This window comes from Chiloscyllium plagiosum, unplaced genomic scaffold (assembly GCF_037043375.1).
Source record: "Chiloscyllium plagiosum isolate Xiang-an unplaced genomic scaffold, Cpla_swu_hap1 HiC_scaffold_8, whole genome shotgun sequence".
NCBI lineage: Eukaryota > Metazoa > Chordata > Chondrichthyes > Orectolobiformes > Hemiscylliidae > Chiloscyllium > Chiloscyllium plagiosum.
In genome coordinates, this window is record NW_028270146.1 from 59,650,251 (window position 1) to 59,664,370 (window position 14,120).

Genomic DNA, 14,120 nt, shown 5'->3' on the forward strand with positions numbered 1-14,120 from the left:
GATCATTAACTTCGTATTCGCCGTTTTTATGATTTTATATTAGAATGCAGCAGCAAGATTCAGCTTTTCGTGTAAAAAAAAGTACGCCCAACGTGGGGCTCGAACCCACGACCCTGGGATTAAGAGTCCCATGCTCTACCGACTGAGCTAGCCGGGCTACTGCTTAACAAAATATATGATCATTATTTATAATTTATTCAAAAGACGTTGTACTTGCATTTTATATTAGACTTCAAAATGTAATTATTCCTCTCTCCATAAATGCTATCAGAACTGTTGAGTTTCTCTAGCATTTTCTCTTTTTATTTCAGATTTCCAGCAGAATTGAAGTATCTTGATTTTATATTAGTAGTTAATCACTTTTTGGTGCACACCCCACCAACAATTTCTACAGTCTCACCCTTTACAGAAAACATTTCATTTCCACAATTTTGTCACAATATTTTGTCAATATTTACTAATCAAATTGACCATATGAACACATAATTTGAATCCTTTCAGTAAGTAGAGTCATAGAGATATACAGCACAGAAACAGACTCTTTGGTCCAACTCATCCATGCCGACCAGATATCCTAACCTAATCTAGTCACATTTACCAGCATTTGGCCCATATCGCTCTAAACCCTTCCTATTCATATACCCATCCAGATGCCTTTTAAATGCTATAATTGTACCAACCTGCACCACTTCGTCTGGCAGCTCATTCCATACACACACCACCCTCTGTGTGAAAAGGTTGCCCCTTTAGGTCCCTTTTATATCTTTCCCCACCACCCGAAATGTGTGACCTCTCATTCTAGACTACTCCACCCCAGATAGAAGACCTTGTCTATTTAACCTATCCACGCCCCTCATGATTTTATACACCGCTATAAGATCACCCCTCAGCCTCCGACACTTCAGGGAAAACAGCCCCAGCCTAGTCAGCCCCTCCCAATAGCTCAATCCTCCAACCCTGGCAACATCCTTGTAAATTTTTTCTGAACCCTTTCAAGTTTCACAAATTCCTAATGAGAAAGACCAGAATTGAATGCAATATTCCAAACCTGGCCTTACCAATGTCCTGTAAAGCCAAAACGTGACCTCCCAACTCCTATACACAATGCTCTAATCAATAAAGGAAAGCATACCAAACGTCGCCTTCACTGTCCTATCTACCTGCGATTCTACTCTCAAGGGACTATGAACCTGAACTCCAAGGTCTCTGTTAGTTGACTGTAATTTTGTAGTTGAATACTTTGGATTCAAAATTGCACTACGTCGAGTTTTTTAGATTAATCTGTAATTTTTGCAGTGTTGTTTGGGTTACTTTGTCATATTGCAAAAAATATTTTATAAGTATATACTTATACATACTTTATTTTCTGTAATCTTTTTTACACTACCCAGGCTTGAAAGCCAGTTGCTTTCTCCCTCAGCAGTTGTAGTCTGTAGCTTTTGACTTTGCTCCCAGTCCTTCTCAGCTTTGCCTCTGCTTTTAGCATTTAACATTATAACACTTTTCCTGTTAGTCCCACTCAGTCTTTTTTCCTAACCACCACTGGGTTATATCTCCCGATAAGCATGTTATTGCGGCTTTCAGAGACATTTTAATTATATCATCACTCTATCATAGCATATCGGCTTAAGCTATTATACCCAATTTTACATTGAATCACTTGAAGCATGGCACACCACTAGAAATATGCTGTTCTTTGCTGTAATCTAATATTTAATGTTATCCCAGACACTGATGTGCCTATAGATATAATGTTTGTAAATAGTAGCTAGTTATAATAAATGTCTGAGCTGCAAGAAGGTCAGGAGGACTGGTCCGAAAGCTTGTGATTTCAAATAAACCTGTTGGAGTATAACTTGGTGTCGTGTGATATCTGACCTTATTTTCCCATCCCAGTCCAACACTGGCACCTCCACATCATATGCGAGAAAGAGTTTCTGTTTTGACTCCAGCAACTGTTATTCTCTGCACACAGATGCTGCCAGACCTGCTGAGTTTCTCCAGCATTCTGTGTTTCAGATTTCAGGCATCGCCAGTATTTTGCTTTTATTATGTAGTAAATAACTCTTGGATTCTTCAATACCACGTTATTTGCATACAGTTTCCTATTGTGAAATAGCATACGGACTGCTGCATTATGTAAGATGCCCTTGCAGAGTCATAGAGATGTACAGCATGTAAACAGACCCTTTGGTCCAACTCATCCATGTTGACCAGATATCCTAACTTAACCTGGTCCCATTTGCCAGCATATGGCCCATATCCCTTTAAACCTTCCTATTCATATGCCCATCTAGATACCATTTAAATGTTGTAATTGTACCAGCCTCCATGACTTCCTCTGGCAGCTCATTCCATAAATGCACTTCCCTCTGTGTCAGAAATCTGCCCTTTAGGTCTCTTCTATATCTTTTCCCTCTCTCCCTAAACCAATGCCCTCCAGTTCTGGACTCCCTCAACCCAGGCAAAAGACCTTGGCTTATTTACCCTGTCCATGTCCCACTGGTCTCCGATGCTCTGGGAAAACAGCTCCAGCCTATTCTGCCTGCTTCCTATAGGTGGAACCCTCCAACCCTGGCAACATCCTTATAAATCTTTTCTGAACCCTTTCAAGTTTCACAACATCTTTCCTATAAGAGAGAGACTAGAATTGCACATAATATTCCAAAAGTAGCCTAACCAATGTCCTGTACAGCCACAACATGATCTCCCAACCCCGATACTCAAACCTCTGACCATTAAAGGAATGCATACTAAATGCCTTCTTCACTGTCCTATCCACCTGAGACTCCACTTTCAAAGAACCATGAACCTGCACTCCAAGGTCTCTTTGTTCAGCAACACTTTGCCATTAAGTGTATGAGTCCTGCCCTGATTTGCCTTTCCAAAATGCAACACCTCACTTTTATCTAAATCAGTATTTCTCAACAGGGGCGGAAGTGCCCCTGAGGGGCGTTTGCCTTCCTTCGGTGGGCGTTGAAGTCAAAGGGGGCGGCAAGGGGGCACTGAACGTCTTTGTAGAGAGCTTACCAATCACTTGGAAGACTGCCGTGCCCTTGAAGATCATTGCTGTGTGCAGATGAATAGTTGTACAACATGAGTCTGTTATTTTCCCTGCACCCATGGTGGCATGCGCTCTGATTGGTTGCTGCGCTACTACTGATAGTCTTTTCTGTGAACGGCAAACCATTTGAACTCGCTCGCAGTTGGCTCTGATCCTACTGCCGAGATCAATGTCACCTAACTCGTGTCGCTTCTAGGAAGACGAAACTGCAGCTTTTCAACTGTTCTACCGGGTGGCAGAATGAATGCACATTACAGCTAATTAGCCAATCAAATTTTGCCACTTGTCTGAGCATCTTAAAATTATCATGATAAGGTAATACCCATGATTCCATCAGGGTATGTGAGCGACTGTGTAAAAATGGCCTCATCGAGTAAGAAAAAGTGCAGGCAGTATAGCATGGATTATTTGCAACATGGCTTTATTCAGTCTCCCTCTAATAAGCAGTTACCACTCTTGCTCTGTGAACAAAGTTTTTCCAATGAGGCCATGAAGTTTTCCTGTCTTATTAAACATTTGGAAAAGAAACACAGTGACAAAAAGGACAAAGATTTGGCATATTTTCAAACATTAAAGAATAAATTAAATCAGCAACCAACGATTTCCATTCCTTTTTCAAAGATGGGAGCCACAAATGTGGATGGCCTTGTGGCATCATACAACATAGCAAAGCTAATTGCAAAATGTGGTAAACCTCATTCCGTGGGTGAATCGTTGGTGCTTCCAGCAACCGTGCTACATCAGGAACCATCAATGACTATCAAGCGTATTTCTCTCAGCAACAATTCCGTGAGAAGGCGCATCAATGAAATGGCCTCAAATGCTGAGGATAAATTATGTTCCCTTTTGATTTCGAAAGAAATCGTGGAAATCAAGCTTTACTTTTGGGGTACGTACGCTTTATCGACAAAATGAAATACGAGAAAAACTACTTTTAGCTCTGGCCCTACCGACAGATACCAAAGGTAAGACTATCTTTGACTGCGTCAAGGATTATTTTGATAAAAAGTCTGTTCCCCTCAAAAACATTGTTGCTTGTGCTACAGATGGCGCGCGTGCTTTGACTGGCCAACATCGGAGATTTGTCGCATTATTAAAGAGAGAAGTACCACATGTTTTCACAGCACACTGCATTATCCATCGGCAGCATCTGGCTGCAAAGAAACTTAGTGAAGCCTTCAACCATTCTCCACAAATGGTGATAGATGTGGTAAATTATTTAAAGAGACATGTTCTGAATGAACGGCTTCTCCGCCAACTCTGTAAAGATAAAGAAGATGAATTTCTGCAATCGCTGCTACACACAGAAGTGAGATGGCTCTCAATCGTTTCCATGAAACTATTCCACCCATCATCAAATTCCTACACAGAAATAATGAAAACCTTCGTATGAAAGCCGAAACCGTAAAACACGACTGTGCATATCTCACGGATATATTCGATAAGTGCAATTCACTGATCGTGCAGATACAAAGAGATAATGTGAGTTTCATAAAGGCAAGGAATGCTGTTACATCTTTTATTGCGAAACTTGATCTCTTTCATCGGAATATCAGTCGTCGTGAGTTTTACCAGTTCCCGAGTTTAAACAATATCGCAGAGGATGTTACTGATGATCAATTACTTATCTACTCAGCTCACATTCGTGCACTGCAGGATGATATGAAAATACGATTTGCTGAACTTATTATCTTATTGAAATGGCTGACTGACCCCTTTATCTCACGCGCAGAAGAAATGGACATTCTCCTTCAGGAAGAAATGATAGAGCTCCAAAATGATACTGCAATGAAAATTCAGATTTCGTAAATGGGTGAGCTCCTTTTTTTGGATTCAAGATGCCATCTGATGATGTTTCCCGCTATTAAGCGAAGAGGCAAAGCGGTTTGCACGACCATTTCCTACTTCTTATTTGGTTGAGAAAGGATTCAGTGCCATTGCCAGAATACAAGATAAGACCCGCAATCGCATGGATGTTGTTCAGCGTAGTGACCTGAGATTGCTTTTGACAAAAATTGAACCAGATGTATATGATTTAGCAAGACAACATGAACCACAAGGATAGCATTGACTATTTTGCTACCACAGACTAAATTTTATACAGAGTGAGCCAAAAGTAGGTGGACAGTAAGAACAGTAATAAATTATCATATTTATTTTTTGTTGTATATAAAACACATTTCACTAAAGTTTTCTATTTTCAGCACTGCAGTGTATAGCAGTTATATGTGCAAAAACAGTCTTTGCTGATTTGGGGGCATTGTATGATTTCAAGGATAAGAAGGGGGCATTGAATACTGAAAGGTTGAGAAACACTGATCTAAATTAAACGCCATCTGCCACTGCTCCGCTCATTGGCTCATCTGATCAAGATCTCATTGTACTTTGACGTAACCTTTTCGCTGTCCTCAACACCTTCAATTTTGGTGTCATCTGAAACTTACTAACTATACCTCCAATGTTCACATCAAAATAATTAACAAATGAAAGCAAAATTCATATTATCTCCTTCCCATTGGAAATAGTTTTCTTCAGGTTTCATAATTGCCCTTGACCTCCCCGACATTTCAGTTCCCAATCTGACTCCACCTCATCCTTGCTTAAAATAGTTTGTTCTTGTTTTGCTCGTCCTTTTCGAATCTTGATTATCTGGGCCGACATGACACCAATTGTTAAACATGATTTGGAGATGCCGGTGTTGGACTGGGGTGTACAAACTTAAAAATCACACAACACCAGGTTATAGTCCACCAGGTTTAATTGGAAGCACTAACTTTCAAAGCGCTGCTCCTTCATCAGGTGGTTGTGGAGAACACGATTATAAGACGCAGAGTTTATAGCAAAATAATTTATATCACACTGTAAACTTTTGGTATAAATTCTGTGTCTTACAATCATGTACTCCACAACCACCTGATGAAGGAGCAGCGTTCCGAAAGCTAGTGCTTCCAATTAAACCTGTTGGACTATAACCTGGTGTTGTGTGATTTTAACTTCTCATGTCTTGAGTTTCGTGTTCGCTCAGTTTCTACGTAGTTTTTTTTTAGCCTACAGTCGATTGTGTACTGTATTTTAATTTCTTACTAATCTCTCATGACTTCCCCGAACCACTTGCTACATTATTGTCAATCAAAAAATACCCAAACTTATCACATCAATTGTGACAACAAATCCACTTCATTTAAGATTACTGCCACATTACAATAAATCTGCTAACATTGTATGTTCAGTTTGGGTGGACGAGCAGGTTGACTCTGCGAAGGGGCAAAGCAGAGGGGGAGACGTGGAGTTTATGCTGTGGTCCGCACATTATAGTTCTGCAGAGAAATAAACTGATAAAAATTAACCTTCAATCTTTAAAAGTCATCATTAAACGCACAAAGTAAAAACAGCTATACAGACCATTGTACTGACCTCTTCAGAGTGTTTTGAGAACCTCGGATCCAGTTCTCCTTCGATAGCTCAGCTGGTAGAGCGGAGGACTGTAGAGTTAATAGAGACATCCTTAGGTCGCTGGTTCGATTCCGGCTCGAAGGAGATCCATTTTAATGGAATGACTTCTATGTGCTGGTTGCTGTTTGTGTTAAACCGAATCCCAAATGAATTTTTTGATCGACTTAATTCTAATTTCACTCTCTTCCACCAGATTGGAGTCGGGCAGCAGGTCAGCAATCCTGACTCATGCGTGTTACTGAATCGCCGGGATTTAAAGTGTATTCATGCTCAACAGCAACGTGTGACCAATCACACACCACGGTGTGTCAAACACACATTACGACATTTGAAGATCTGAGTAGTAGCCCGGCTAGCTCAGTCGGTAGAGCATGGGACTCTTAATCCCAGGGTCGTGGGTTCGAGCCCCACGTTGGGCGCTAATTTTTTTTATTTCTTAACAGTGTATTTATATTGTCTTTTACCTTTGAAAAACTAAGGTAGTTAACAGAAAAACGCTCGGACGCGAAAAGCTATCTTGCTAACTATATATATATATGCTAACTATATATATGCGTGGGAATTTTCTGCACATAAGCATTTACGAACCAGAAAGAAAGGCAGGCGCAAACACAGAGTTACAAACAGTGTGAAATTGGATGTTAAAAAAGTCTGATCCAATGCGTTTAACACAACCATCAAAAGACTGCAGTTGTTTATGTGTAAAAAAGACTATCCACAGCCCAGGTGAGTAAATTATGGCAAAAATAGTAATCCTAGTAAAGAGGAAAGGATATTCGGGTCAGCTGAGAATGGGGCACTGGTCAAAGCAGCGCGGGTATATCAAAAAGAAAATGTTGGACAAATATTGTTGGAAATACTCGACAGGCCAGGCAGGATTTGTTAATGATACAAGGGGATTTTTTTTCATCTGTACTTTCATTGACCTGAAATTTTTACCATAGAGAAATAACTTTCTTTCTTCAGATGCTGACAATAAATTTCTAATCTATTCTATCTATTCATATCCACTTGTAAATTTCTTATTGTTTTATTGCAACTTACTTTCCCACTTATTTCGATTTGGAGATGCCGGTGTTGGACTGGGATGTACAAAGTTAAAAATCGCACAACACCAGGTTATAGTCCAACAGGTTTAATTGGAAGCACACTAGCTTTCGGAGCGACGCTCCTTCATCAGGTGATTGTGGAGGGCTCGATCGTAACACAGAATTTATAGCAAAAATTTACAGTGTGATTTAACTGAAATTATACATTGAAAAATTGATTGTCTGTTAAGCCTTTCATCAGTTAGAATACAGTGAAAGTTTCACTTCTTTCATGTGTAAATCACAAAACCTTTTTTTATAAAAAGTTGCATTCTCAGGTTACCTGTTAACAATGGTGATAGCTAGACAATATGTTGAAGGTGTTGGCCCCCAGTGTTCTCTGTCTATGCCATGATGTTTAGATTGATTCTAATCTAAGAAGTGAGGTAACGGAGTTTTACATAAATTCATGCAGTTTTTGAGCTCAGAGTTCTACATGAATGCATGCAGTTTTTGAGCAAAGTACAATGTAACCCTGAAAGTACAAATTCACCCCACAAAATATATGTGTGCAAGTGGGTCTATGTCTGTCTGTGTGGGGGCTGTGAGTGTGAGAAAGTGTATGTGTGTGTGTAGTGAGTGCAGAGTGTCTTAAGTCTGTGAGGGGGTGCATGTGTGAGTGTGGGAGTGTGTGTGTCTGTAAGGGTGTGTGGGGGTGTCTGGTGTGCGTGTCTATGTGTATGTGTGTCCATGTGTATGTGTGCATAGGAGTGCCTGTGTGTGTGTATATAGTGCAATGGTGGTCACCTGTAATGTGACATGAACCCAAGGTCCCGGTTGAGGCCCTCCCTATGGGTACTGAACTTAGCTATCAGCCTCTGCTCGTCCACTTTTCTCTGCTGCCTGTCCCGAAGTCCACCGCGGAGGATGGTCACCCGAAGGTCAGAGGCTGAATGTCCTGGACCACTGAAGGGTTCCCCAACTGGGAGGGAACCCTCCTGTCTGTTGATTGTTGTGCGGTGCCCATTCATCCGTTGTCGTAGCCTTTGCTCGGTTTTCTTCTCTGTCCAGTTTGTAATGGGAGTTTTTTTTTCTTCTTAAACAGTTTGAGACTCTCCCATACTTCATGTAAGCTCCATCATGTCAAGTTCCCATAAAGTCTTACAGGTCTCAATTAGATCACTTCTCATTCTTCTAAATTTTAACCTATTTATGTCTAACCTGCTTAACTTTTCCTCATAGGTGAACCACTTCATCCAAGGAAACAGTGCAGACCTTTCTTTGAACTGGTTCCACCCTTGCGTGGTGCTACTGATGAAGTGTCACCCTCCCCTCCTGGCACCTTCCCCTGCCACCACAGGAATCGCAAAACCTGTGCCCATACCTCTCCCCTCACCTGTGTCCAAGGCCCCACATGTATCAGAATTTTACCTGCACTTCCACACATGTCATTTACTGTATCTGTTGCTCCTGATGCAGTCTCCTATATAATGGGGAGACAGGATGCTTCCTTACAGAGCACTTCAGAGAACATCTCCGGGCCACATGCATCAGCCCACCCCATCTCCCCGTGGCCAAACACTTTAACTCCCCCTCCCACTCCACCAAGGACATGCAGATCCTGGGCCTCCTCCATTGCTACACTCTAACCACCCGATGCCAGGAGGAAAACACCTCATCTTCCACCTTCTAACCACACGGCATGAATGTTACCTCATTAGTTACCTCATTTCCCCTCTCCCCCATCTTATCCTAGTTTCAACCTTCAAACTGCTCTCTTGACCTGTCCTACCTGTCCATCTTTCTTCCCACCTATCTGCTCCATCCTCCTCTCTGACCTATCACCATTACCCCTACCTCCATCTACCTCTCGTACTCTCAGCTACCTTCCCATCAGCCCCACCACACTCTCATTTATCTCTTTAACCCCTCGGCTCAGAAGCCTCATTTCTGTTGAAGGGCTCTGGCCTGAAATGTCGATTCTCCTGCTCACTGTACTACGGTATTGGTGAACCATCCTCAAGTCACTGGTTATGTCGAATATCATATTATCTATCATATCTAAAGAGCCACTTAATCAACTATCCAAAAATTCATTACGAATAGATTTCTGTCGACATTGGGTAGCCATACACGTGGACACTAAAATCTAACATTCCCAACAAGATAAGAAAAACCTTGTCATTCTTGACTATCTACCTGGAGAATTGGTGTGTGATGCATCATGAGAAAGGTCTACTTGATATCTTCTTGGTTACCCATGGCTGTAATTTGAATGTCCATTACTTTGAATTTAATTTATTTAAAGTTTTATTTGCTCTCAAGCCTCTTCAATGGCAGCGTGTTCCAATGCATTATAACTAGTACTGGGCCTAGTCTGAGTGCACTATCAGAGTAACTCTCTAATGAAACTTTTCAACTAATGTAGTTCTTCTTTGGATACAAAATCTTTCATGGTGTTTCTGGCCCGATTTATCAGAGTGTAATAAAACCTTTTAGAGACTTAATCCAAAGTCACTCCTTGTTTTCTTTAATATCTAAGCATATGATTCCTGAAGAAGGGCTTATGCCCGAAACGTCAATTCTCCTGTTCCTTGGATGCTGCCTGACCTGCTGCGCTTTTCCAGCAACACATTTTCAGATATGTATTTAAAAGCCTGCCTTCCAATCTTAAAATAGCGTTTTTCTTTGATCTAAAGTTGCATAGAAGCCCCCCCCCCTCACAGATAATCATTAACATTCAGAATGAAAATGTCTGTTAGTTTCTCTTTGTGGTACCAATAGAATATTGGAGGATCTGCTTTAAGCCAAATCCCACCAACTATCAGATTACTGTCTCAAAAGAATAACAAACCAAAGTCACTCAGACAATACTCATGCACTTCCTGATGGGACTTGAATTCTAGCTGTTACATTTTAAGTAGCCTTGGTATTTCCAAGAAAAGCCCCTACACAATAGAATTGCAAGTTATTGCCACCTTGTAAAAGATTGCGTTAATGTCTCTGAGGCATCAATAGACTGCAATATGCTAGTCTCAATGGTAACTACTTTCACCTCCAATCCTCTCAGAAACAAAAAAGACACATGATGCTGAGATCAACTGCCTTTTAACTGTACAATTTTAAAATGCTTCATTCAACATATGGAATATATATTAAACAAAAACCTGAACTTTGGGTTGCAATGGAAAAGCTTCTGGTTTGAAACTAAAAGTGAGCTATCTATATTTGGAGTCTTTGCAAGTAATCAAACTTCTTTTAATCAAAACAAGAGGGTAGAACTTGTATTTCAATAACTTTCCTTAAACCCATATTCACAAAAGGAATTCCAGACTGCTAACTTCAGCTTTATACTTGATTGCAAAAGCAAGGACACTAATGAACATGCATCCCTTAGTTGTTTTGTACTCATATTGGTGCTAATAATTTGTTTGTTCTTCTCAATTTCATCTGGCCTTGCATGTCTGTGAACATACCTATCTTGCAAAGCATTTTCTCCCTGCCTAGGGGTGTGTGAAACAAACCCCATTTTGGTTTAGCTTGAGGATAGTGTTGTTGTAGTTTCCACAATATCAACAAACAGAGAGAATGGTGAAATATGTATTACTTAAAAGATCTCACAATTGTAGGTAACACAGAACCAACTGAGAAACACCAAACACTCCCTGCGTCATCCAATCCAAAAAAACACTTGTTAAATTTCCATAGCTCCCTTCTATCTCAGCTCTCTGCTGACACATGACTGTGCAGTGAATCACAGGTCAAATCACATCATCAAGTTTGCTGATGATACAACCGTAGTGGGTCTCATCAGCACGAACAATGAGTCAGCATACAGAGAGGAGGTGCAGTGTCTAACAGGTTTGTGCAGAGCCAACAACCTGTCTCTAAAAGTGGACAAGACGAAAGAGATGGTTGTTGACTTCAGGAGGACACGGAGCGCTCACTCTCTGCTGGACATTAACAGCTCCCCCGTGGAGATCGTGAAAAACACCAAATTTCTTGGCGTACACCTGGTGGAGAATCTTACCTGGACCCTCAACACCAGCTCCATAGCCAAGAAAGCCCAGTACCTCTCTACTTTCTGCGCAGGCTGAGGAAAGCCCACCTCCCACTCCCCATGCTGACCATTTTCTGCAGAGGATTCATTGAGAGTACCCTGAGCTGTTGCATCACTGCCTGGTTTGGGAATTGCACTGTCTCGGATCGTAAGACCCTACAACAGATAGCAAGGACAGCTGAGAAGATCACTGGGGTCTCTCTCTTCCCTCCATTACAGATATTTACATGACGTGCTGCACCTAAAAGGTTAAGAGCATTGTGGAAGAGCCCACACATACCTCACTCAAACTCTTCTCCCTCCTGCCAGAAAATACTGGAGCATTCAGTCTCTCATGGCAAGACTGTGCAACAATTTCTTCCCCCAAGCCATCAAGCTCCTTAACACAGTACGCTCAGACTCTTTCCCATCTGAAATTCTTTGCATGACTTTGAATTGCTGCTAGAAAAAGTCTTTTATTTATCATTCTTCTAATACACTGTAACTTGCATGCTTTGCACTTCTTATGTATGATGCCGTGTACGATTATGTAATTTGTGCTGTCCATATAGCACCCTCGCTCCTGGACGAACGCTATCTCGATTTTACTGTATCAGTTGTATTTGGTAGAAATGACAAATAAAAAACTACTCTCTCTACTCACTCTCTCTCTTTCTATATATATCTATCACCTGCTGCTTTAGATGGTTTCAGAAATATTTCCTTTTCAAACACTTCTTACCCTATATAAAAAAATGCATCACTCACAATCAGTTGACCAAACATTTCAGGAATAACTTGCTAAAAGACCTAAGATGTTATTCAACATCATGTTTCATGTAGTAGTGGAATCCACTTAAATTTTGATCACTAAATTTAAGTTGTTATTTAAACTTAACAAGTTCTGGTGTTAATTTAATATGTCTTAGCAGGGACAACTTTCTCTGTGCAAATTCATCGATGATGACAAGATTGCTTGTATCCTATTATCCTGGTGTATACACTAAATTCTTTCCAGTTACCTAACTTTTTCTTGGGCTTATTAATTTATTTTCAAATTTGTTTGTAGCATTAGAATTCAATCATAAGGATTTATATTTCTCATGATCCACTCCACAAACTATGGATGTACATCTACTGTTCCAGACGATACAAATGAATGAGTCCATAACAAAAACATTAATTACTTGGCTCAAACTCTTTGCAATTAGAACATCTCTCGCTACCTGATTGGTATCACCAACTTCTCATTCAGAACATTCAGTCACAATATGTAATTTCAAAAACTTTATTAACCAGCTTCAAAGAATTCTTTGAAAAATGGTATTTTGAGTGACATATAAAACATCTGATTGCTTCCCAAGCAGTTTCCAGTTTTGTTGTCTGTTATGATTGCCAAATATAATTATGATTTTCCTTTTATATATATGGTTGTGGACTTTATCTAGATGGTGTTGATTCCCTCTTTTCTTCATGCAACTGGTGAAAGTTCCATTTGAGTTACGAATGCTATTCCAGAAACATTTTTAAGGCTCCCAACCTTTGCTCCAAACATTTACTTCTTTCAGAAAATATAATTCCAATTAACATTAGGAGTTTATCCATGTCTGACACTTTAACATAGTCGATCAATCAAGACAAGTACTGAGTTTGGGATCTCCAAGTAGAATCCTTTCAGTCTCAAACATAGTTTATTAAATTCTATTACATATTCTTACGTGGAATAATTTCTCAAAGTCTGACCAGCTTCATACATGTTTAATGGATAGTATTTTAAAATAAATTTTGTCCATATATGATAAGATTATCCAAACCTTGCTCAATATCCAAATCTTGAGCTTGTAACTCTGAAAATACTTTACACTTGATCCTGCTGTCAATGAGAATTAACAACAATGTCATAATTGACATTCTCTTGTGAGGTTGTAGTCTATGTTAATAAATCTGCTTCAATTTTCCATTGATCATATCTGAACAGAACATTGTCCGGAAATTACACTTGGTTTCAACCATTCTCTTAAAAGTAACTCAAGTTGTCTGAAACAAAACTCAATTTTAAATCTTTACATTTTGGCAACTATGCTTTGCTCCAAGAGTATTGTGCTCTTCATCAGCTTATGCTCGAAACTTCGATTGGCCTGCTCCTCGGATGCTGCCTGACCGGCTGTGCTTTTCCAGCTCCACACTCTTCGACTCTAATCTCCAGCATCTGCAGTCGTCACTTTCTCCCAACTATGCTTTGCTGCAAACGTAAACTCAGATATTAGGCTGTTCATGAATTAGATCAAAACACATCTTTTCTTCTTATTGACTGAACAGTCACACACCCTTATGGACCACCTGTTAATTAATTAACCCTGCCAACAGTTTAACCTTTGCTACTCTGATACAATGTTTTGAAATTTCATCATCGTCGTCACAACTATCTTATTTTATAAAACTCCTTATTATCAACTCGTAGACTATATTTTATTTTAATTGAATTCCTATGAAGTGTTTTTGGACTTTTTAACCACTTTAAATGCATTGTATAAAT

The 14,120-nt window shown here is 40.0% G+C and overlaps 1 protein-coding gene, 3 non-coding genes and 1 pseudogene across 4 annotated transcripts in view; 3 read left to right on the forward strand and 2 right to left on the reverse strand.

Moving 5' to 3' along the window:
• Positions 1-6,727, reverse strand: part of LOC122553932 (uncharacterized) — a 58,129-nt gene extending 51,402 nt beyond the window's left edge. The window contains exon 1 of the mRNA XM_087989892.1: positions 6,479-6,727. The gene's annotated coding sequence lies outside the window, so the exon portion shown is untranslated. The remainder of the gene's footprint in view (positions 1-6,478) is intronic.
• Positions 85-157, reverse strand: trnak-cuu (transfer RNA lysine (anticodon CUU)). Its single transcript has one exon. It is a non-coding gene; the product is annotated as a tRNA-Lys (tRNA).
• LOC122553934 (zinc finger BED domain-containing protein 5-like) lies at positions 3,425-4,457 on the forward strand (annotated as a pseudogene).
• Positions 6,516-6,601, forward strand: trnay-gua (transfer RNA tyrosine (anticodon GUA)). Its single transcript is given in 2 exon segments — positions 6,516-6,552; positions 6,566-6,601. It is a non-coding gene; the product is annotated as a tRNA-Tyr (tRNA).
• Positions 6,728-6,863: 136 nt separating the features above from the next.
• trnak-cuu (transfer RNA lysine (anticodon CUU)) lies at positions 6,864-6,936 on the forward strand. The gene has a single exon. It is a non-coding gene; the product is annotated as a tRNA-Lys (tRNA).
• The last annotated feature ends 7,184 nt before the right edge of the window (positions 6,937-14,120 follow it).